Source organism: Populus nigra, chromosome 9 (genome assembly GCF_951802175.1).
Source record: "Populus nigra chromosome 9, ddPopNigr1.1, whole genome shotgun sequence".
Classification (NCBI taxonomy): domain Eukaryota; kingdom Viridiplantae; phylum Streptophyta; class Magnoliopsida; order Malpighiales; family Salicaceae; genus Populus; species Populus nigra.
In genome coordinates this window covers 1,134,077-1,160,945 of record NC_084860.1, presented here as the reverse complement: position 1 = coordinate 1,160,945, position 26,869 = coordinate 1,134,077, and the positions used below count along the sequence as shown (strand labels likewise).

The following is a 26,869-nucleotide window of genomic DNA, read 5'->3' as shown; positions in this document are numbered from 1 at the left end:
TCCACAAGACTTTTACAATTCTTCATATTTAAGATCACGAGACAATGTGAGTCACCAATAGATTCAGGACTAAATGGATGCAGTTTTCAAGTATTATCTTTTCCAGGCCTGGGGATCCTGAGAAGTCTGGGGTTCTGATGAGGTCATGCGAGCCACGCAGATCAAGAATTTTCAAATTTGGAAGAGTCTGCAAAAACAATTACATTTAGTTGTAAACAAAACTAGATACGTAGAGCATCTCCAACGGGAGAGTCAAATGAAGAGTTAAATGTTAAAAAATATACTTTTAGCTTTTACTTTTCCATTTCTTCACTCCAATGCATGAGCCAAACATATAGATATTTTAGTTATTTGTTCAAGACGAGCCATTTCTACATTTCCCTGTAGAAATGGCAAAAACAAAACAATTTTTTTTTCTTTAAATGTAGGAGGAATTTTCTTTAAATGCAGGAGTAAAGAACTTGTATATTTTAAAATTTTGTATTGTGCCTCACCCTTCTCTTAAATTTAGAAAAACAAGATTTAATTTTTCTCCGGTTAATTAATAACATCGGTTGTGTTAATTAGCTGAGATTAAGTTAATTCATTTGTGTGGTATGTAGTTTATGAAACTATTGTGTGAAGGGAAGGGGGAGACAAATCTGGACAGACTTGTCTCCTGACTTTCGGTGAGATTTCAGGTAGGAGGATGAGGGAATTAGGATTGGATCCTTCATAGAAATTGTAGATTTGAATATGAGCTAACCAAGAAAACTAGTCTTGCTCAATTTGGAGATGTAGAAATCCACTTATGGGTTACCAACTAAGATTGAGTCGTGACTGATTATGTAGGGCAGTAGGATTGATTAGCTGATGAGCAATTTTGACTATCTTGAAAATAGAACTGGGTTCTCTTTCCTTCAAGGAACTGGTAGCCTTGTGTGTTAGCTTTCTAACGAGATCAATCTCACTTAAAATGGAGTTTTAGAACTTTAGATATAGTTAAAAATCTGATGAGTGTTCAGACAATAACATTTGGAAATTGAACAATAATAGTTGGAAATTGAACAGTAACAGTTCAAAGTCAGACAGTAACAGTAGACTTTCATGTGAATACTATAAATTATAGTTTTGAAACCCGGACCGGCCCGACGGGTCGACCTGGGACCCAACCGACCCGGGCATGGGACCGGTCCTGGTCTAAGCAAAAACCCGCTTGGGAGTTGGCCCGGCAAAACCCAGTTGACCCGGTAGGTCGACCTGGAACCCGGTCGATCCAGGTAAACCCAGTTGAGACTCGACCTTTTTTTTTTTAATATATATATATATATATATATATATGTGTGTGTGTGTGTGTGTAACGATGTCGTTTTGGCATTTTAATTGTAAAATGCCAAAACGATTAACAATAAAGACAGAAATGAGAATTGAAAAAACTTAGAAATCTTCAAAACATTAGCTTCAAATCTGCTATAGATGAAGCTAATGTTACTTGTACACACATGTCTTTTCATAGCAGTCGACAGCCATACAGACTTTTCTCTCTCGTTTCGTCGTCCACGTTCATGCATACTTTGTTTGATCTGTTGTGGAATCAAACAATCACCTACGCTACCTGTCAATTAGTAGAGTAATTAGGAGGCTAATTGCGCAAAGAGTCTTTATGATTTGGTAGATAATCTGCCTATGTGATGGAGGTGCAGGGGGGAAGATTTTAACTCTCTTTTAATTTGAGGTAAACAATGAAGGGTGTGAGTATCTGCAAGTGGGTGGCGTTCAAGTTTTATTATTTCTTGGAATAATGGGAACACGTGATGCTCCGCTCTGTCTGCTTTGAGATAACGTTAGTTTTTTTTTTTGGATTGACTCGGGTCAACTCATTTAACCCGTGACCTGATCACCATAGCGGGTCGACCACCGAGTCAGGTTTTAAAACTATACTATAAATAAGAATATAAAAGAATTGAGTCATACAAACACTTATACATTGAGATACTAACTCTAAAAATTTTATATAATTACTTTTATAAATTACTCATATTAATTATATAATTAATAACATCATAATTATAATATATATAAAATATCTAAATTAGTTATATAATTATATTAAAATTAATTTAACATGAAATAAATTAAAATATAATTAGCTTTTCTAAATAGCTTTTTATCATTGAAATATATATAATTAAAAAAAGTTATATTTATACTATTTAAAAAACTATTTTCTCTATTTAGCTTAGCAATTTTTATTTGAGATGCTATTCCACTTGTTCCTTTCAATACTGTAAAGGCTTCCATGTGATGCCATATTTTGGGTGATTCTTGACGAGCAATTTCACTTCTCATATCTCTTATGAGTGGATGCATCCATAACTTTTTATCATTTTTTATTGTGACAATTTCTACCAGACATCTATTAATGAGATTGTCAATTCTAAATCTTGCACCTATACCGAGTCCATCTAGTATCCTAACTGCATAATTGTAATCCATTCAATTGAAGAAACAAGCAATATCAAGGAATAAATTCTTCTGATAATCATCATCAAGAGAGTTGATCCATCTAGTATCGTAACTTGTTGCAAGAACCTTTTGAACTTGAAAATTCGGAATCACCTCCATTTCATGCAATGCACTTTCCCATACTTCTCTACTTTTTTCTGGACAATGAGGAACCAATAACACGTAGGGCCAATGGAAGTCCATTACAATGACGTACTATTCTCCAAGAGTCCTCTAAAAAATCTTCAACCGGGCAAGCTTGTCCAAAGGCATGCCGACTGATTATCATCATCAAGAGAGTCGTAACTTGTTGCAAGAAACTTTTAAACTTGAAAATTCGGAATCAATAACACGTAGGGCCAATGGAAGTCCATTACAATGACATACTATTCTCCAAGAGTCCTCTAAAAAATCTTCAACTGGGCATCCAAAGGCATGCCAACTGAAAAGCTCAAGTGATTTTTTGTTATCTAGAGGTTCAACTTTGCACTTGACACACTCACCATCAGCTACAATTGAAGCCTTATTTCTAGTTGTTACAATGATTTTACTTCCTTGGAAAAGCCAATTTTGCATGCCAACAATTGCATTGAATGGGTACCATTTGTCTACATCATCGAGAACAATAAGAGTTCTTTTGCAACATAATGCACCCTTAATCTTTATAATCCCTTCATCGACATCATGTATCTCATCAGCAGTCTTCTTTAGGATATCAGAAAGAAGTTGCTTCTGTAGACAAACTACACCATTGGATTCTTTTGACCTTTCTCTAACATTTGATAGAAAGCTCCTGCCTTCAAATTTATAAAGATTAAGGGTGCATTATGTTGCAGAAGAACTCTTATTGTTGCTCCTACCTTCTCCACGATAGATTGGACAAGCTGTGCCTCATACCTGCATCAGAAAAAAAAAATGTAATGTATGATAATTAGTAGTCTCTCCGTAAAGTTTAAAAATCTTAGTACCCTGGAAAAAAGAAATTAAACCAGGCTGCGCGTCAATGATTGATTGCTATTTTTGTAGCTATGTTATCACCACAAATTAAAACCAAAAAATGGAATAATGTAGAAATCTTTGCCTTTTCAGGTAGTCAAGGAAAAAAAATGAGAAAAAAGTATCTTTTATTTTTATTTTTCTAGTATGTTCTCTGAGTTGGGAGTGTTATAGTTTCACTAAATTGTACTGGTATTATCAGTTATCGTCTCAATGCTTAACTACAAACCTGAAAAAATTAAGAGTTCAGAACCAGCATTCTATTATTATGTTAAGTGTAGTTTCATCAAGAAATACAACTTACCCATCTCCTAGAACCATTCCTCCTAAATCTGCAACTTCCTACAAAGCAATCCTCCACCCATTCACTTGCTCCATCTCCTTCTTGAAGCGCTTTTCATGATCCATAATGCTGCAGCAAAGCTCCCTGTTTGATTTCTGACTTCAGACGGATCCACTTCATAGAAGACCGGCAAAATTATGCAGTCAGTATTGCTCTTACGTTCCATGATCATTACAAGTTCATCCAGGCACCACCGCGACGAATCATATGCTTTGGAGAACATGATTATCGATATTTTTTTATTGTTGTATTGCCTGTTGGAGCTCTGACTTGATATTTTCTCCTCTCCCAATTTCATCATCGTCTCTAAATGTGTGAATCCCTGCTTGAACCAGGGCTGTGTAGAGGTGATCGGTAAAGTTCTTGCGGGTGTCTTCACCTCTAAAAGTCAAGAACTATTGAAAGAAGGACAACAAACTCCTACTCCAACACGGATTGCAAATCCTCCTGCAATTCAGATTGTAGAATCAGACCTTAACACAGCTTCCAGAGTTTTAGTTTAACTCCAACACAAGTTGCAGAGCTTCCCTCCTACTGCAATGTTACGTTGCCCTGCATACAATTGTTAGGATAATAGTTAATAGAGATAGACTTTGATTTGATCATAAACATAGCTTCTGCTGTAACAGAAAATGTATATATACCCATGCTGCTGTAACAGAAGATTATGAATAAATATTTTTCTTTCCTTTTATTTCTTCAAGAACACTTGATATTTACAATTAGAGAACAGTGAAAATGAGGATTCTTGATATTTCCCAGAAGCCATTTCGAGACTAGCAAAAAAAAAAAAAAAAGGTTGCAGGATGAATGTCGATAATTCAAGATCGATAGCACAGCAATTAGCTGAAGTATTTATATATGGTTATCCTACTTTTTCTTGAAAACATCTTTCAAGTTATTTCCCAGCAATCACTCCCCCAAGCCCTTTCAGAGAAATATCTGTACATATGTTATCCGCACTTGCTACCACGCATTTAGAAGCACAGATGGAGCAGGAAAGGAAAGTCATTAAGGATCCCCATCTGGCTATGTAAGCCTTAATTATTTACAAAGCACACATCTTGTAATCCTTACAAAGCCCACGGAGGTGAATTTGTTAGTTTATAATTTTGAGTGGCATGATAAGATGAGATGATGAACAAGTAGTCACTAACAGTGGTTTAATCTAAGTGATCATCAACAAAGAAAACAAGACAGCAGCTGGAACCAAAGTAAACAGGAGATAAGAAAGAGAGAGTACCTGCAAGTTTCCCTTTCCCTTCTCTCTTAAGCTGTGGCTGCTGTTCTGTATCAGTAATCTAATAAGTGGTTCTGCTCTAAACTTTTAAGACAACCCTTCAAGTCTATGTGGCACAATATTATAAATAAAATATTTTATTATAGTTACCAAAAGGGACATTAGACACCCGCATAATCCAACTCATCCACCCTCGCTGTGCGCCTGCTCTGGCCGGATCTCCATCCTCTCGCATCCAAAACCAGCATCAACACCACCCACCAATAAGAAAAAGGCACGTGGAGGATCATGACTCTGAATCAGCTACTGGGTCGGCTACCGACTGGTGTTCCGTTTCGAGCCATTGAGTATTGCTGTGGAGTGGAGGGACATTGAAGCTGCACAATGTTTTGTGTCTTTGGCTATAAAGTGTGGGTTGAGGGAGCAGGGATTACAAGTGCTGATGGCAAGAGGTTTATTGAGCTGGGGTTCTATAAGAATGGAGGTTCCATGGTGTGATAGTAATAGGATTCTGTTGTCAAAAGAGTATGTGAGGTTTCCCGTTGACTTGGTTCATCGGAAAATTGGAAGAGAACTCGAGCGTTTTTTAATTGTTTAAGAGAAAACAGCAAATGGGTTTGTGGAGTTCACAGTCTTGGAAAATGGTGAGCAGCAACAAGGGGATGATGATCAGCTGGAGAGAACAGCAAATGGGGATGGTAATGTCCTCATTGATAATTTTCATTAATCTGCAGAGCTCTGATTCTGGATGTTACTTTTAGTTGTCTTGAGGTAGTGTCATCTTGTAGAACATCTGTTGACTATGTACTTTTTGATGCTTTATGTAATACTTCTTCTGTGCCTCCTTTCGCTTTCTTTACTCTGACTGTTTCTTTCCTTTTGCTCGTTTTCGTCTCTGTGTTAGGCTCGTTTGCCTTCCCTGGTTCTGTTTCTCATCATTCGTTCCTTCTCACCCCCTGTATTTTTTTTAGTCTTCTCCTTCGTTCCCCCATGTTCTCTGTTTCTTTTTTACTCTTTGTTCCTCCCTGTTCTCTGTTTTTATCTTCGTCCCTTCTGCCTCTCTTCCCTTCCTGTACTGTGTTTGCTCTGTTCTTGCTCTTCGATCCCCCTTCTTATTCTTTTTTTTTTTGTTTTATTTTTTTAAAAAATCCCTCCCTATAGCCAGAGAATGCCATGCGGTTACCCAGATAATAAAGAGCTTATGGGACTGTTATTGCAGGAGTAACGGTCTGCGACGCTTCGTGGGGCGTCCCTTTTTTTCTTCCCCGCCTGGCGAGATGAAAAAGACGAACAATAGCTTAAGAAACGGAGCCGTTTTCTTGACTAACATGGCTATTTGCAATGGTGTCTCCGGATCAAATACGAAGAAGGTTGTCAATTTCATTCCTTTTCGTTTGAAATGAATGAAATATTTTATATCAATTTAAAAAATAAAATAAAATAAAATAATATTGATATTATTTTAAATCTCAGTTTCTTTTAAATGTTTTGACTAAATTTTAGTTGAAATGTTTCGATTTCATTAAATATTTTATATCAATTTAAAAAATAAAATAAAATAAAATAATATTGATATTATTTTAAATCTCGGTTTGTTTTAAATTTTTTGGCTAAATTTCAGTTGGAATGTTTCGATTTCATTCTATATATTTAGTTCCAGTCTTGAAAAGTCTTTTAATCAAATTGAACCTAATTCAAGTTAATTAATTAAATCACCCAAGTATAAAAAGCTTTTTTTCATTACTATTTTCAATAACAATGATATTAATAATAATATTAAAAATTATTATTACTATTTTCATTAACAATGATATTAAATTTTTAAAATTAAATTTATCACTAATATATATGGTTTATATTCATATTTTTTTTTTCATGTTTATACTTTATAGGAATTTGAGCAAAATAAGGAATACTTTAGATCTCATTAGTCTTTATAACATTAACCTAACTTTATAATTAAAATATTTGTGTTAAAACATTTTACTTTCATAATATTTTGATATTTTGTTTAAGTTGAATTACTTTAAGTTAAAGATTTATTTAATCTTGACTATTTAGAAATATTTTAAATTTTAAAATTATATTTGTTTGGCATTGTGTTTGTATTGTATAATTTATAATTAATTTATCTTGAATTTATCCGAAACTGAAACATTCCATTCCAATTGAAAAAACAAAACATCTACCGAAACAGAATTGACAACCTCGAATACGATTGAACCTTGCATTTCAACGTCATTTATAAACAACTATTCCTTGGGCTTTAATTTTGTGTACTTATGATCCATATCAGCCCCAAAATTTAATATTTTTTTAATATTTTTTTAATTTCATTAATTAAACTAATTTCAAGTTCAATTAAGTCTCAAAACTTCTTAACTCTTCAATTAAGCCCTTCATTTGATAAATTAAACTAATTCAAAGTTTAATTAAATCCCAAACTTTCAAATTATGCAGTCTTGTCCCAGTTTTAATTCATTCTTCATTGATTTTATTTTTTTATTTCATTATTTCATTTTTATCACCATTTTTATGATTATTTTTTCCATCATCATCATCATTATTTTTCAGAAAATATAGTAAAAATAAATAAATAAATAAAAATAATAAAAGAGTTAAAAATTGAGTTATGAGAATTAACATAAACTAAATTTTAATTAAGTCTCTAAACTTATTGATTCTTCTAATTTCAAACAACTTAACTTTGAAACTTTATTTTTCTTTCATTTTAGCTCATGATCAAGCCACTTAAACTTTTTAAAATTCAATTAGATCTTTTTGAATTTTTAATTTAATTGAAAAAAAATTAAAAAAAACAATTAAAATTTTCTCATATGAAAAAAATTCAAACAATTAAGAACATTAGAAAAAATAAAAACACACAAAAGTTAGAGAAGAAATAGGAGAATTCAAACAAATATTAGTTGTGGGTTAATCTGAGAAAAAAAATTTGACATGTTATGAGTTAATTAACAAATAAAAAATTAAATTATGCAGCCTGACTAACTTTTCTCTACATTTACACCACTTGGGGGTTATGGTTTTGTTTCCAGCAACATCCTTGATCAAGATGCTCGATTGGGGAGGAGCTTAGGCCTATTGTAGGCAGATCTACTCGTCGCATAATTGCTCGCCAAGTATGCTATAACGTGAATTGTTTATCCAGGTGCTGTGAAGTGAAGCTGCCGAATCTCAGTCATATTCTCATTCTTTACAAGGTGTTAAATAATATTTATGTAGTTTTATTTATTAAGAGTAGAATAATACTTTCAGTTTAACCTATATATACTTTATTTGGATTTAGGTTAAAACCTAGCATTCATAATATACAGATTATTCAGAATTCTAGCTTCCTTTTTGTGTTTGATCTTAATTATTTTAACATGGTATCATAATTGATTTTATGAAATGAGGCTTAATCCCGAACACAGCCCCCAAAAATTTTTTAGAGTGAGATTTTATCTTCCGCTTCTGCAAAATTTGGTATTTTGTCAGTTTCTGCAATTATTTTGATATTTCGTCTTCCCTTCAGCTTTGCAATTTGATATTTGCGTTCAATTTCTGCAAATTTGTTGTGTGTTTTGGAGTAATCGTATAATTTTGAGAAGATATTTGTTTAGTTTCTGCAATCTCTGTTCAGTTTCTGCAATTTGGTATTTTGTTTTCTGCTGCTTTTGCATTCTGGTTCTCTGTGATTGTTGATTATGGCTACTAAAAGAGATGATTCGCTTTAGTCTGTGAGTGTGAGGTTGGATGGGAAGAACTATTCATATTGGAGCTATGTAATGAGAAATTTTCTTAAGGGTAAGAAGATGTAGGAGTACGTTAGTGGAACTTATTGGATGGGAAGAACTATTCGTATTGGAGCTATGTAATGAGAAATTTTCTTAAGGGTAAGAAGATGTGGGAGTATGCTAGTGGAACTTATATGATACCTAAGAATATTGAGGAGGGGAATGCTTTTTTTATAGATATATGGGAAGCAAATAATGCAAAGATCATTACTTGGATCAACAATTCTGTTGAGCATTCGATAAGTACGCAGTTGGCGAAGTATGAGACAACAAAAGAGGTTTGGGACCATCTGCAAAGGTTATTCATGCAATCAAATTTTGCAAAATAGTATCAATTAGAGAATGACATACGACCTCTTCATCAGAAGAATATGAGTATTCAAGAGTTTTATTCTGCTATGACAGATCTTTGGGATCAATTGACTCTCATAGAATCGACAGAATTAAAGGCATGTGGTGCCTATATTGAGTGTAGAGAGCAGCACCGATTGGTACAGTTTTTAACAGCAATTCGCAGTGACTTCGAAGGACTTAGAGGTTCAATTCTGCATCGTTCTCCACTGCCTTCTGTTAACTCTGTTGTTAGTGAGTTATTGGCTGAAGAAATACGTCTTCAATCTTATTCTGAAAAGGAAATTCTTTCTGCTTCAAATCCTTCTGTACTAGCAATACCTTCTAAGCCATTCTCTAATCATCAGAACAAGCCTTACACAAGGGTTGGCTTTGATGAGTGTAGTTTCTGTAAGCAGAAAGGTCATTCGAAGGCTCAGTGTCCTAAGTTGAGACAGCAGAATCAAGCTTGGAAGTTTGGCAGCCATTCACAATCTAATGCTTATAGACCACATCAGGGTTATAAACCACCACACCATAATACTGCAGCAGTAGCTTTCCTAGGCTCTATTACCGATCCCAATACTTTGGCTGAGCAATTTTAGAAGTTTCTCTCCTAGCAGCCACAAGCAATGTCCGCTTCTTTTTCTATAGGTTAGTTGCCTCATAGTTCCTCAAGTATGTCACACTCTGAATGGGTCTTGGATTCTGGTGCTTCCCATCATATGTCTCCAGATTCCTCATCTTTTACCTATGTGTCCCCTTTGTCCTCCATTCCTGTTATGACTGCTGATGGAACTCCTATGCCTTTAACAGATGTTGGTTCTGTTGTCACACCTCACTTGTCTCTTCCTAATGTTTATCTTATTCCAAAACTCAAATTGAATCTTGCGTCTGTTGGTCAAATATGTCATTCTAATGATTATTTAGTCATGTTTTCTGGTTCTTTTTGTTGTGTACAAGATCTGCAGTCTCAGAAGCTGATTGGGACAGGCCGTAGGGAGAATGAACTATATATTTTGGATGAGTTAAAAGTGCCAGTTGCTGCTGCCGGTGCTGCTCCTACTACTGTTAATTTGTCTTTCTTTCGTTTGAGTCTTTCATCTTCTAGTTTTTATTTATGGCATTCCCGTCTAGGTCATGTTTCGTCTTCTCGTTTGAGATTTTTGGCATCCACAAGAGCTTTAGGAAATTTGAAAACTTGTGACATTTCTGATTATAGTGGATGTAAACTTGTAAAATTTTCTGCTTTACCTTTTGATCGAAGTATTTCTGTTTCTTCTTCACCATTTGATTTGATTCATTCTAATGTATGGGGACCTTCTCTTGTTGCCACAAAAAGGAGGGTCTCGATATTATGTCTCTTTTATTGATGATCATACTCGTTATTGTTGGGTTTATTTAATGAAACATTGTTCAGAATTCTTTGAGATATATGCAGTTTTTCGGGCTTTTATCAAAACTCAATGTTCTGTTGTGATCAAATGTTTTAAGTGTGATTTGGGTGAGGAATACACCTCTAATAAATTTTGCTAATTGCTTGCCTTAGATGAAACCATCCACCAAACTTCATGTATAGATACTCCTTAGCAAAATGGTGTTGCTGAAAGAAAACATAGGCACATTGTCGAAACTGCTAGTTCTCTTTTGTTGTCTGTTTTTGTTCCTAGTGAGTTTTGGGGAGAAGCTATTCTTATTGCAGTAAGTTTATTAATACAATTTCATCTTCTCAGAGTTCGGGTCTATCTCCTTTTGAAAAGTTATATAGGTATGTCCCTGATTATTCCTCATTTAGAGTCTTTGGTTGTACTTGTTTTGTTCTTCGTCCTCATGTAGAACGCAGTAAGTTATCCTTTCGATCCGCTATTTGTGTCTTTTTGGGTTATGGTGAAGGTAAAAAGGGGTATCGTTGTTTTGATCCAATAACTCAGAAACTTTATATGTCTCGTCATGTTGTCTTCCTTGAGCATATACCTTTCTTTTCTATTCCATCCACTACTCATAACCTGACTAAATTTGATATTATTCATATAGATCTCTTTTCTGAGGATTCTGGTAATGATACCTCTCCCCATGTTCGATCAATTTGTACTCATAACTCTGTAGGTACTGGTACTTCACTCTCTAGCACACCTGAAGCTCTATTCTCATCTACAGCCCCTCAAGCTTCATCTAAGATTGTGGATCCACCTCCACGTCAGTCCATTCGCATTCGTAAGTCCACAAAACTACCAGATTTTGCTTATTCTTGTTATTCTTCATCATTTACTTCCTTTTTAGCTTCTATTCATTGTCTCTATGAGCCATCTTCCTATAAAGATGCAATTTTTGATCCGCTTTGGCAGCAAGCTATGGATGAGGAACTTTCTGCTTTGCATAAGACAGATACTTGGGACCTGGTTCCTCTACCTCCTGGTAAGAGTGTTGTTGGTTATCGTTGGGTGTATAAGATCAAGACTAATTCTGATGGGTCTATTGAGCGATACAAAGCTAGGCTGGTTGCAAAAGGATACTCTCAACAGTATGGTATGGACTATGAGGAGACATTTGCCCCAGTTGCAAAAATAACTACTATTCATACTCTTATTGTCGTAGCTTCGATTCGTCAGTGGCATATTTCTCAGCTTGATGTTAAAAATGCCTTCTTGAATGGAGATCTTCAAGAAGAAGTTTATATGGCACCCCCTCCTAGTATTTCACATGACTCTGGATATGTTTGTAAGCTTAAGAAAGTATTATATGGTCTCAAACAAGCACCTCATGCTTAGTTTGAGAAATTATCTATTGTGATCTCATCTCTTGGCTTTGTTTCTAACAATCATGATTCTGCTCTTTTTATTAAGTGCACTGATGCAGGTCGTATCAATCTGTCTTTATATGTTGATGACATGATTATTACTGGTGATGACATTGATGGTATTTCAGTTTTGAAGACAGAGTTGGCTAGATGATTTGAAATGAAGGATTTGGGTTATCTTTGATATTTCCTAGGTATTGAGGTAGCATACTCACCTAGAGGTTATCTTTTTTCTCAGTTGAAATATGTTGCAGATATTCTTGAGCGGGCTAGACTTACTGATATTAAGACTGTAGATACTTCCATTGAGGTTAATGCAAGGTACTCTTCTTTTGATAGTTTACCTTTGATAGATCCTACTTTATACCGTACTATTGTTGGGAGTTTGATATATCTCACCATTACTCGTCCAGATATTGCATATGTTATTCATGTTGTTAGTTAGTTTGTTGCTTCTCCTACTACTGTTCACTGGGCAGCTGTTCTTCGTATTTTCCGATATCTTCGGGGTACAGTTTTTTAGAGTCTTTTACTTTCATCCACCTCTTCCTTGGAGTTGCGTGCATACTCTGATGCTGATCATTGTAGTGATCCCACAGTTGCAAGTCTGTTACCGGGTTCTGTATCTTTTTAGGTGATTCTCTTATTTCTTGGACAAGTAAGAAACAATCTATTGTTTTTCAATCATCCACCGAAGCAGAATATCGTAGTCTTATTTATTAAGGGTAGAATAGTACTTTCAGTTTAACTTATATATACTTTATTTGGATTTAGGGATTCTTCAGACTCCTTAAACTCAGGAATCCAACAAGGAAATATTCGGTTTCAAATCACCTGTATGAAGCATCCAGATAATGGGTTTGACAGTGAAAAGGAGACTCAACAAATGATACAAGATGCTGTAGCTCTAGGTTTGGGAAACTCGCAAGAACTAAAAGGGTACGAAGAAGGAATAATGAGAAATATTGACAGAGAAGTAGAGGAGTGGACATCAGTTAATCAGTTGTAAGTTTTCTACCCCACTAAGTATAGTCTGCCTTGGTTTTTGTTCTCGTTATGAATATCTTTGCTTGGAACAGCTGTGGTTTAGGTATGGCACACAAATGAAATTCCATCCGGAATAGGCTTATAAAAAATAATGTTGGTATCTGCTTCCTTTTAGAAACCAAGAAAAATAATTGTTGTGACTCCTTCATTAGAAATTTGTGGAATATTACAACTGTCAAATGGACTTCTCTAGAATCTGTAGGGAAATCAGGAGGGATTATAGCAATGTGGGATATCTCTAGAATTTGGAGGGCAGTGGATCAGCCTTTGTGGGACGTATATTCCCTCTTCTTTTAATTGTATGATAGTTGGTGTCTACGTTGCATCTTCAGTGAAAGAACGTGCTGATCTATGGGAAGAAATCACCACTCTTAAGTTTGCTTTTGAACTACCACTGGTGGTGATAGGCGATTTCAACGAAACTCTACTCCCTAATGAGAGAAGTAGTGGTAACCTCAATCTATCAGGTTCAACTTCATTCCGCAGATTCATATCCGACTGTGAACTGGTTGAATACAATATGCAGGGGCACCGGTTCACTTGGTTTAGGGGCGGGTCTATGAATCGTATTGACATAGCTTTTTCTTCCCTAGAATTTCAACTGCAGTTCTCGTCTCTATCTCTTTGCCGCTACCCTAGAGGGATGTCAGATCATTGTCAGTTGCTCCTTCAAAGCCCTGAGGTAGACTGGGGGTGGAAGCCGTTTTGTTTTATAAACTGCTGGCTATCGCACCCTTCTTTCTTAACAGATTTTGAGGCCCTCTGGTCCGATAGCTGTAAGGAGTTTCCAGGTGAGTATAGTCTGATTAAGAAGCTGGGGATCATGGGAAAAAAGCTGAGACAATGGAATAAATCCACTTTCGGTTATCAGAATCTAAAACTTGCAGACATCCAGAACTCCATTACAACACTTGAAAACAAAAGCGAAGTGTGTCCCTTGTCTGAGACCGAAAAAACAAAGCTCCAGGGGTTGAACTCAGATTTATGGGAGGTTAACAGAAGGGTTGAAGATATCTGGAGACAAAAATCTCGTCAAAACTGGTGTAAAATAGGGGATAAGAACACTCGTTTTTTTCACATATCAGCAAGTCTAAGGAAAGGCCGCAACTACATTAGTAAGATTGATCATAATGGTAGTCACCTAGTCTCCCCAAATGATATAAAAGAAGGCGTTGTCAATTTCTTCTCATCCTTGTTTCGAAAACCAACGTGTAAAAGAATTGAAATGGGAGGCTCGGGGTTCTCCAAAATTTCAAAAGCAAAGTCTATTTGGCTAGAAAGACCACCTTCAATGGAAGAAGTTAAGCAAGCTGTGTGAGACTGTGATGGTTCTAAAGCCCCTGGCCCCGATGGTTTCACCTTCTCCTTCTATAAAAAGGTATGGAATATCATCAGCTGAGAGGTTTTTATGTTGGTTAAAAGTTTTTTCAGAACCGGTAAACTTCCAAAGGGTATCAGCTTTTCTTTTGTAACTCTGATTCCAAAATCAAAGGGGCCGAGTAGATTCTCACATTTTCGTCCGATAAGCTTGATTCACGGGTTATAAAATAGTGGCAAAACTATTGTCCACTAGGCTTAGAAGTGTCTTGACAGATGTAATCAGTGTTAACCAGTCTGCATTCATTGCTGGGCGTCAGATTTTAGATGGTTTCATGATAGCAAATGAGGTTGTCCATGGTGTGCGCAGCAAGAAGGAGCATGACCTCTTACTGAAGGTAGATTTTCATAAAGCCTTTGACTCAATTTTGTGGGAACATATTGACACAAGCATGGGATATATGGGTTTTGGCCCACACTGGAGGAAGTTGATCTTTGAATGCTTATCCACTTCTAAATTAGCCATCTTGATAAACGGTTCACCCAGTAGAGAATTTAGTCTGGAGAGGGGTCTCAGGCAAGGGGACCCTCTCTCTCCTTTCCTATTTGACATCACAGTTCAGGGATTGACAGTTTTATTCAATAGGGCATCAGCTTCAGGTTATTTCAAAGGCTTACAGACTGCTCCAGGACATTACATAACTCATTTGCAATATTCCAATGACTCTCTGATTTTCCTGCCAAATGATTTTCCCTCTCTTCTACATGCTAAGAGGATACTTCGTTGGTTTGAGATCATTTCCGGACTGAAAGTTAATTTCTATAAAAGCTCTCTAATAGGAATCAACTTGGACAACAACTACACCTCTAGCTTGGCGAACTCAGTTTTCTGTCGTAGTGATACTTTCCCGGTCAGGTACCTTGGACTACCTCTTGGAGCCAATCCCAGCAGACTCTCTACTTGGAAACCAATGTTGTCCACTATCAGAGCAAAGCTAAGCACATGGAAAGGGAATTTTTTGAGCATGGCGGGAAGGTTATATCTAATTAAATTAATCTTAAACTCTCTTCCTTTGTTCTACATGTTAGTTTTTGCTATGCCAAAGGGTATTATTAAAGTCATCTCTTCTCTAACTCGGTCTTTTCTCTAGAAAGGAACCTCATCATCTCATGGCATTTTTAAGGTGGTCTAGCACAAGGTAATAAAGAGTAAATCTTCTAGTGGTCTCAGGCTAGGATCCATCCACAACAAAACTTTGGCTCTGCTATTTAAATGGCTTTGGAATCTGGATAATGGAGTGGTAGGAGGCTGGCAAGAACACATTCTTCTAAAATACCGACCTCATTTTATTAACGGTATCCCTGAGTTTACAGGTTCTTTATCTCCAACTTGGCATGACATTGTTTCGGCGATCTTCTCAACACAAAACATAGCCAATCTTTTACATGCAAATATCGGGTTCAAGGTGGGTGATGGGAGGAACATCCGGTTTTGGACTAACTCTTGGCTTAGCTCTATAACCACTGTAAAACTCGGGAAAAATAATAAATAAATAAAAGTGAAAGAATTCATGCATATGATTAAATAAAAACAGAAATTCAGAAATTTTTGAATATAAATTTCCGGGCGAAATAATTCGAGACATTATAATAAACCCGGTACTGTTGAGGGTTAGATTTAATTGAAGAGAATAATGCAGTTAAAGGAAAAGGGGGTCTAAATGCAAATAAGGGAAAATATAGAGTATAAATACTCTCTCCTCACCAAGACAATCTGTAGGAACCATAAGGAGAGAAAATAGGGAGTTTTATACCCATTCTCGAGAAATTAAGAGAGAAACACTAAAATTTCAAGAACCCATCCAAGATTAAGAGCTTAAAGATGGGATAAACACTTGAGAGCAAAGGATTACTAAGAAATTAAACAAGAAGAAAAGACAGGAGGGAAATTGAACAAGAAGAAAAGAAAGGAGGGAGTTAAAAATCTTCAACTAGTTGAAGATCAAAATCTTAATTTGTACCAGGTAAGGTATTCTAAACATGATCTTAAAGAAATTCATTTTTTAAATTTGATGAAGAATTGATGCCTTGATATTGGATCATAGGTTAGGGTTCTTAGACATAAATTGGGGAAAAAGTACTTATTGTTGAGATTAAGTTAATTCATGTGTGTGGTATGTAGTTTATGAAAGTATTGTGTGAAGGGGAGGGGGAGACGAATCTGGACAGACTTGTCTCCTAACTTTCGATGAGATTTTGGGTAGGAGGATGAGGGGATTAGGATCGGGTTCCCTATAGAAATTATAAATTTGAATGTTAGCTAACCAAGGAAACTGGTCTTGCTCAATTTGGAAATATAGAACTTCAGTTATGGGTTACCAACTGAGACTGAGTCGTGACTGATTATGTAGGGCAGTAGGACTAATTAGTAAATGAACAATTTTGACTATCTTGGAGGCAAAATTAGGTTCTCCTCCCTCAGAGAACTAGTAGCTTCGTGTCTTAGCTTTCTAACGAGATCAATCTCAGTTAAAATGGAGTTTTAGAACTTTATATATAGTTAAAAATTTGATGAGTGTTCAGACAGTAACAGTTGGAAATTGGACAGTAACAGTTCAAAGTCAAACAGTAACAGTTCAAAGTCAAACAGTAAAATAGGAAAAGTCAGACAGTAACTGTTGGAAAATTCACACAGTAACAGTTGGAAAGTGGACAGTAACAGTTGAAAATTAGACAATAACAGTTGGAAATTAGACAATAACAGTTGGAAATTGGACAGTAACAGTTCAAAGTTAGACAGTAACAATAGACTTTCATGTGAATACTATAAATAAGAATATAAAAGAATTGAGTCATACGAACACTTGTATATTGAGATATTAACTCTGAAGATATACATGATATATGTATGTATGTATGTATGTATGTTACTATAAATAAGAAACTTCCTTGTGATTCAGGAGGAGCAACCAGGATTGGATCTTCTGTTAGGGGAGGTCGCGAGACAGGCGAAGCAGGTGCGTGATTTCCCCTCCTATTTACACTTATACAATTTAGAATCCTTCTGGTGAATGCAATTATAATAAATGTGTTCAATGTAAATAAAGCCTAGCGTAATTACAAGATTAGCTTCGGCTAATGGCATCCGTGATAGGATTGCCGGGAAAATTTACATGATTAGCTTCGGCTAATGTCATCCGTGATAGGTGCCGGGAAAATTTACATGATTAGCTTCGGCTAATGGCATCCGTGATAGGATTACCGGGATATGATTGACACGATTAGCTTTGGCTAATGGCATCCGTGATAGGATTGCCGGGAAATGATTCACATGATTAGCTTCGGCTAATGGCATCCGTGATAGGATTGCCGGGATATGATTGACACGATTAGCTTCGGCTAATGGCATCCGTGATAGGATTAGCTTCGGCTAATGGCATCCGTGATAGGATTTCCGGGATATGATTGACACGATTAGCTTCGGCTAATGGCATCCGTGATAGGATTAGCTTCGGCTAATGGCATCCGTGATAGGATTGCCGGGATATAATTGACACGATTAACTTCGGCTAATGGCATCCGTGATAGGATTGCCGGGATATGATTCACACGATTAGCTTCGGCTAATGGCATCCGTGATAGGATTGCCGGGATATGATTCACACGATTAGCTATAGCTAATGGCATCCGTGATAGGATTACCAAGAAATGATTTACATGATTAGCTTCGGATAATGGCATCCGTGATAGGATTGTCGGGAAATGAATTACAGGATTAAACCTTACAAGGTCACCCAGTTTATGCAAGTAAATAAGAATATTCAATTAAGAATATACAAATGAGTGTTAATTGGGTTTAAAAGATTTACAAGCAAAATATAAGTTCTTTGTTAGAATTCTCATGGATTTGATAGAAAGTTAATACTTCATTCGTATTCATTTCATGAGCATACATATATTCTTTATCAACATAATGATATGTTTATTTATGTAACAGGTCCACCAAACATTCAGGAAGATCATTAGTTTAGGACTCTACTTTGTGAAGATTATGTAAATATTTAACATGTTTATGTAGTATACTTTTGTGCAAACCTTGATGTATTTATAAAGGTTTAGCTTAGCATGTAGTATTTTTAGTTATCCAGTAATTAACCATTTTGAAATATTTAAGAACACTTCTTATATTGTAAATACTTTCTTTGCATGTTAGTATTCCTTTTCCTTTAAATTTATGATATGATGTGTTGGACTATGTTCATATTGAACTTACTTGTGCGTTATATATATATATATATATATATATATATATATATATATATATATATATATATTGTATAGATTGTATGAGATGTGGAATTATGAGGTTTGATATAAGGTCTAGAATTAAGGGACCTTGTGATAATGGGTTGATTGAGTAAACTAATAGTAGTCGATAACTTGGGATATTCAAAATGCAAATGAAACTCTGCCAATTTTTGGAAAAAGAAAAAAAAAATAAAAATTTACCCTCAAATAAAGAGGATATGTTGGAATCTTTTAACATTGATCGAGTCGTACAGTCAGACTATTACAACCACTCTCTAACTCTTATTCCCCAGACTGTATAACCTCTCCATACAACAAAAATCCAGCCTTGCAGATATATGTGATTTGACAGATACATTTTTCAACCTATCCTGGAGAAGACCCCTCCGACCTCATGAAAACTGCATGAGGGAGAGCTTGATCGCAGAGGTGCAGCGTGATCTCATTTTCTCAGATGGTGCAGACCGCAAGTTATGGAAATTTCACAGCTCTGGCATGTACTCAGCTAAATCAAGTTGCATATTTTTTTATAGTCTATTGGCAACCGAAAATAATCACTCCCCTGTTCTGCTATGAAATAGTTATGCCCCTCCAAAAGTATATGTGTTCATATGGCTTATTCTTCATGGCAGTTTGAGTACACGGAGTTTTTTAGCTGATAGGAGAATCATTAAATATGAGGAATCTCACTGCCCATTCTGATGCAAGGAAATTGAGACAATTAATCATCTCTTCCATTGGTGTCCTATAACATGGTATCCTTGGGGTCGTTTCTTGAACTGGTTTGGATGTTCAGGTTGTCTGCACAAAGACCCATATCAAAATCTTCAGGAATGGTCTGGTTTGATCAATCGAAATTTTCAGCGACGTGCTATTAACCTCCTCTGCAAAGGTCTGTACTGGTCAATTTGGATAGCACGCAACCGCCTAATCTTCGAATCCAAGGCTCCGGATTGGGATATGATTTTTTATCTCACCTTTCACTGTTTGACATTTTGGTTGAAGTCTTCAGTTAGAAATTTCAGCTACACAGGCTCAGATTTTTTTAGAAATCCAGAATATATTATGAACTGGACTAATTAATTAGGTCCCTCATCGCTTTGGTCTTCTCTTCTCTTTTATATTCCCATTGTATTTATGTTTCATTCAGTTCCACCTACTTGATGGGGCTGTTTAATATATAATCCACTCGTTTACTATAAAAAAAAAAGTTGATATATTTTACCAGATGATCTCTTCGATCCAATGAAATGAACAGGGACATGAAATAATTAACGATCCAGTTTCTTTAATATTTTACCAGATGATTGGACAAGCTGTGCCTCATACCTGCATCAGAAAGAAAAATGCAATGTATGATAATTAGTAGTCTCTTCGTAAAGTTTAAAAATCTTAGTATCCTGGAAAAAAGAAATTAAACCAGGCTGCGCGTCAATGATTGATTGCTATTTTTGTAGTGGTGTTATCACCACATATTAAAACCAAAAAATGGAATAATGTAGAAATCTTTGCCTTTTCAGGTAGTCAAGGAAAAAAAAAATGAGAAAAATTTATTTTTATTTTCCTAGTATGTTCTCTGAGGTGGGAGCGTTATAGTTTCACAAAATTGTAGTGGTATTATCAGTTATCGTCCCAATGCTTAACTACAAACCTGAAAAAATTAAGAGTTCAGAACCAGCATTCTATTATTATGTTATGTGTAGTTTCATCAAGAAATACAACTTACCCATCTCCTAAAACCATTCCAGCTAAATCTGCAACTTCCTTCAAAGCAATCCTCCACCCATTCACCCGCTCCATCTCCTCGTTGAAGCTCTTTTCATGTTCCATAGATGTTGCAGTGAAGCTCCCTGTTTGACGTCCGACTTGGGATGGATCCACATCATAGAATACTGGCAAAACTATACATTCAGCATTCCTCTTACGTTCCATGATCATTACAAGTTCATCGAGGCACCATCTCGACGAAGCATAGTCTTTGGAGAACACGATTATCGATATTTTTGATTGTTGTATTGCCTCTGGAGCTCGAAATCTATATTCTCTCCTCTCCGAATTTCATTATAATCTCTAAATGTGTGAATCCCTGCTTGAACCAGGGCCGTGTAGAGGTGATCGGTAAAGTTCTTGCGGGTGTCTTCACCTCTAAAACTCAAGAACACTTGATATTTACAATTAGGAAACCGTGAAGAGTAGGATTCTTGATTCTTCCCAGCAGCCATTTCGAGTCTAGCAAAGATAAAACTTTTCTAAGATCAGAACAAAAAACACAGAGTTGCAGGATTGATGTCGATAGTTCAAGATCGACACAGCACACCAATAAGCTGAAGCATTCATATATTTATTATCTTACTTTTTCTTTAAAACAATTTTCAAGTTAATTCCCTGTAATCAACTCCTCCATGCCCTTTCAGAAAAATATGTGTACATACGATAAATCTCTATGCTGAACCAACAAAATCGGTTGATGAGATCATCCGTAATTAGTTTCTAACAGTGAATTAATCGAAGTGATTCTCAGTTTCAGCAGAGTTACATTCCGCAATATAACATAATACTTAAAGAGATAAGAGAGAGATAGAGAGAGAGAGAGAGAGAGAGAGAGAGAGAGAGAGAGAGAGTACCTGCAATCTTCACTTTCCCTTCGCTGATGTTCTCTTATCAGTTCATCAATTTTCTGCTTTTAAGCCAACCTTACAAGTCTGGGGTATGGGCCATTTCCGCGTTAGGACCATTTTCTTTTTTTCTTTTGTAATTTGCTCAAATCATTTATCACTCGTGGAGTATAATTACCAAAAGGGACATTAGAGACACTCACACAAACACAATCCCTTTCATCAACTCACACGGTTCTTCTTACTTCACCCACCAGTATGAAAAAGGCACGTGGAGGATCAAGCCTCTTTATATCTGACTTGGGAAGCTTAGTAGGGCCTGTATTTATCCGTATTGATTGTAGCTTTTTCTTTCAATTAAAGACGTGGGCGAATGGTTTTAAAATTGAGAAAGAAAGGGTGGATTGTAATTTTAAGACAAGTCAACCCTACAAGTCCACTCTCTCTCTATGGTATGGAACGTTTCCGCGTGAGGAATTTTCCATGGCTAATTAATGCCGGAAGCAGAAAGTCGGGATGTCTAGGCTTGATCAGTTATGCATGGAAAATTTTGGTGCCAGGATTTGACGGCTATTAACATCATTTCTGTTTCTCTCTCTTTTCTCAAATCTTTTGCTTCTGTTTGCCATCCTGAAGTTAGAAAATATTTCAATAACATAATATTAAATCCCTAAATTTTATATCTGTTTTCCATTACGTCTATTTGCCTTTTTCTAAAATATCTCCTCTATATTCCAATCAGTTTCTCCTCACATGCTTTTATAAATGTTTTTTTTTTTCATAAAACATTGTTAGTAGACCAATCAACAACAGGTTAATTAATTTTATAAAAAATATTGTCTTCGGTTTAGACCAAAACGTATTGTATCAAATGTCTTTCAAGTAGTTGAGCAAAGAAATCTGATCATACTAAAAACAAATCGGGATTGCTTTCAATTTACCCCTAACATTTACGACTAATGCAACTTTTCTTTTTTAGTCGTTTCACTACTAGAAAACTAGCAAATAGCTATGAAAATACCTACGAAAAATATTCCACCAATAAGATAGAAAATTTATGCCATTTATTTCTGACCAATAATATTCCACCAATAAGAGAAAACAGCAAATGGGTTTGTGGAGTTCACAGTCTAGGAAAATGGTGAGCAGCAACAAGGGGATGATGATTAGCTGGAGAGAACAGCAAATGGGGATGGTAATGTCCTCATTGATAATTTTCATTAATTTGCAGAGCTCTGATTCTGGATGTTACTTTAGTTGTCCTGAGGTAGTGTCATCTTGCAGAACATCTGTTGACTTTGTACTTTTTGATGCTTTATGTAATACTTCCTCTGTTCCTCCTTCCGCTTTCTTTACTCTGACTGCTTCTTTCCTTTTGCTTTCTCTCTGGTTTTTCTGCTCAGGATGAAGACGTTGGTGATGAAGGCGTGAGATGCTGCTGGTTGAATGGAAGCTCCCTCCGCTGTGCTTTATCGTTTTCGTCTCTGTGTTAGGCTCGTTTGACTTCCCTGGTTCTGTTTCTCATCATTCGTTCCTTCTCACCCCCTGTATTTTTTAGTCTTCTCCTTCGTTCCCCCCTGTTCTCTGTTTCTTTTTTTTTTTCTCTTCGTTCTTCCCTGTTCTCTGTTTTTATCTTCGTCCCTTCTGCCTTTCTTCCCTTCATGTACTGTGTTTGCTTTGTTCTTTTTTTTTTTAAAAAAAAAAACCACCCTCCCTATAGCAAGAGAATGCCATGCGGTTACCCAGATTATAAAGAGCTTATGGGACTGTTATTGCAGAAGTTTGAAATTCTACAGAAGGTAACGTTGTGTATGTGCAACAACACAGGTCGAGCTTTTAATACCTCCATCACTGCCATCGGGCCACTCCCACCGCCTCCTCCACTCAGTTCTTAAAAAAGAAGCAAAGATGGGGTTTGTGAGGGTCTACACAAAACCACAGCACTGTGGCGTTGGTCATGCTCTACAAGATGAGGTTGCGGTCTATTTCTCCTCAGACATACTCGGCAATTTCTTGAAGATTTAAACCTGTAATACTTTTAGCACTTGATCTTGCATCAGGAGAATGGGTTGGGAAAATCAACAGAGCATGCCATGATTTAGCTCCAACAGCCAACCATTATAAAGTCCAAGTGGTTAGAACTTTGTGGCTTTCACGTCTCCTAGAACAACTGTTGCTGTCAAAAACCAGGGAAATGAAAACACATTCCAAGATCCTCATAATGTTGATAAAAAAAGGGTCATAATGTTTGAGGTCATGGGTGACAGTGCAGTGCTGGTATATGAAAACTGATTCAATTGCATCGATCATTAATCAAAATCATGAACATATTGCGTCTTTTGATTCAGGATAACGAGACTTTCAAACCAAGATCTCAAAGTAACTGTTTTTTTATGAAAAGAAAGAGTCTCATAGAAAATTTTACGATTTCCACTTTTGTTATTGAATTTTAATTCTATTTTTTAATTTGATAATTTTCAATAAAAATTAATTTTTAAATTTCTAATTTTGATGATACAATTCTTTTCTCATTTAATTTCATTCCCTTTCAAAAAATTAGGGACCAGTTCTACAATTAGTTATAAATTCAGACGGATTTGATGTATTAATATAGTAGACTAAGGATTTGGACAGCTCCAGGCCAAAGAAAAATGTAATAAATAACTTGCTAAAAAATCTAGATCTGCCCATAGTCTTGTTATCTGGAATAAAATCAGACTCTTAGCATATTGATTTTTTAAGAAAAATAATTTTTTACTATAAAATATTATTTTTTTAAATAACTCAGATTAATCTATTTAGAAATATAATTGTAATAGTTTTTCAAAGTACAGTGGAGTGGAGTGCTGGTATATGAAAACTGATTCAATTGCATCGATCATCAATCAAAATCATGAACATATTGCGTCTTTTGATTCAGGATAACGAGACTTTCAAACCAAGATCTCAAAGTAACTGTTTTTTTATGAAAAGAAAGAGTCTCATAGAAAATTTTACGATTTCCACTTTTGTTATTGAATTTTAATTCTATTTTTTAATTTGATAATTTTCAATAAAAATTAATTTTTAAATTTCTAATTTTGATGATACAATTCTTTTCTCATTTAATTTCATTCCCTTTCAAAAAATTAGGGACCAGTTCTACAATTGGTTATAAATTCAGACGGATTTGATGTATTAATATAGTAGACTAAGGATTTGGACAGCTCCAGGCCAAAGAAAAATGTAATAAATAACTTGCTAAAAAATCTAGATCTGCCCATAGTCTTGTTATCTGGAATAAAATCAGACTCTTAGCATATTGATTTTTTAAGAAAAATAATTTTTTACTATAAAATATTATTTTTTTAAATAACTCAGATTAACCTATTTGGAAATATGATTGCAATTGCTTTTCAAAGTGCTTTCACTCAGAAATGTATTAAAATAATATATTTTTTTATTTTTTAAAAATTATTTTTGATATCAATTCATTAAAATGATCTAATAAAATTATCAAAAAATATTAATTTAAAACAAAAAAAATACTTCTAGTTATAGTCACTTTGGTCGGTATAAAATCCAGTTTAGGTGGAAACATTGGCTTTATTAATTAGTGCTTACATAAGAAGTCATGTATAATCATAATTTAGTAATGTCAAGTAAGAAAATATGATATGAAAAAACTTAAGAAAATACACAATTATTGGCTCGTTGGTTGCTTTGATCAATTGCATGACAAAATACATGAATTCTACTTTGATTTTGATTATTAGATGCTTCTCTCACCCTTTTTTTCAACGAATATTGAGCTGCTTCAATCACAATCAAGTGCTATCGATCGATGCTTGTAAGATGAAGCAATGAGACTTAGTTTAAGTGGATTTGTGCCTTGTATTATTATTATTATTATTATTATTCAAAATCTAAATAATCCTAGCCATGGAGACCGCAATAAAATATTATAAATACAATAGTCAGTCTAGCTAGGGTTTACTGTTTCTCAACATTCATCTAATCGTTGTTTTGTATTTAAAAGAATTTCTACTATTTTTATTTTAATATCATCCATGTATATTGCATCTTTGTAGTCACCACATCCTTTAATTGGCTAGCTTCATCAGAGCTTTTAAAAATCAATATGCTTCTATAACATAATATTTCATTTGGTGTATATTTTGGTCCCTGATGTTTTAGAAAAAATGTTCTAGTCCTTGTATTTATTTTTATGAAGTCTTTAATTGAAAGCCTTTTAGGCATCAGTCTTTCAGGGTTGCAAAAACTTATCTTTGTGTTCAAACCTCAGTCAACAATCATCCTCCATGAATATCCTTTGTGTAACACAATACTTTTATCTTAGTTATCTCTTTCTAAATCTTGAACACAACTTTTATTTGGGTTACCCCATCATTGATCCTACCACTAGGATTTCCAATAACAACAACTAAAGTATATAGAAACATCACATTAATTCCTTAATGTATTTTTTCTAAGGGAAACCTTATCATCCCCTCCTACACAACTACGTCTTGTTCTGCAATCTCTTTTAGCCATGGTTATTCAATAACACACAATGTTTGGTGTCTTACATGTGCTGATGACAAGAGGTTTGTTGAGTGGGGGTTCTATAAGAATGGAGGTTCCATGGTGTTATAGTAATAGGATTCTGTTGTCAAAAGAGTATGTGAGGTTTCCCGTTGACTTGGTTCATCGGAAAATTGGAAGAGAACTCGAGCGTTTTTTAGTTGTTTAAGAGAAAGCAGCAAATAGGTTTGCGGAGTTCACAGTCTTGGAAAATGGTGAGCATCAACAAGGGGATGATGATCAGCTGGAGAGAACAGCAAATGAGGATGGTAATGTCGTCATTGATAATTTTCATTAATTTTCAGAGCTCCGATTCTGGATGTTACTTTAGTTGTCTTTGATAAGCTAGCAAGAATCGTCACAGAGATGAACAAAGAAGTGAATAAAATTAGAGGGAGATACTGCAATGCAGAGAGAAGTGAATGGAATTAGAGGGAGATACTGCAATGCAGAGGAAGAAGAAAATGTTTCTATGTATATTCACTTATTATGTTTGCCATCACTGTTACATTCATTTTATATGAATTAAAGGTGAGAAGCTTGTTTACGTAATCTAATCAACAGTAATAGACTTTGTTAATTGTCTAACAATATTAACAAACTTTCTAACCATTGTATTCTCTATTCTCTTAACAAGTGGCAACAGCAGAGCCTTTGATATCTTGACATTCCTCCTCAATCGCAGGCTTGGAGGAACCAAGCATAAGATTGGAATAGTGAAACGCCGAAATAAAGGAGTGAAAAGACCTTTAGTTACAATATCATCATCTTCAAAGTAAACCCCTGCTGCAGAAAGATGGTCTCGAGCATCTTTGATCTTCTAATGATCATCAGTTTCAACACCTTCAAGGTTAGAATCTGCATCAAACTGATTTGAACACTTTCTTGATCCATCAACAAATCCTAAAATACCATGACTCTCCAGTAGAATTTGCATTTGAAAATTCCATATGAGATAATTTGTGTCATCCAGCTTGACTGTTACAACTATTGAAACCGTAGGAAGTAAACAGGTAATAGGAGATTGAACAA

The 26,869-nt window shown here is 35.3% G+C and overlaps 1 pseudogene; it reads right to left on the bottom strand.

Moving 5' to 3' along the window:
- Positions 1–21,619, bottom strand: part of LOC133703587 (disease resistance protein RPV1-like) — a 32,145-nt pseudogene extending 10,526 nt beyond the window's left edge.
- Positions 21,620–26,869: the final 5,250 nt, after the last annotated feature.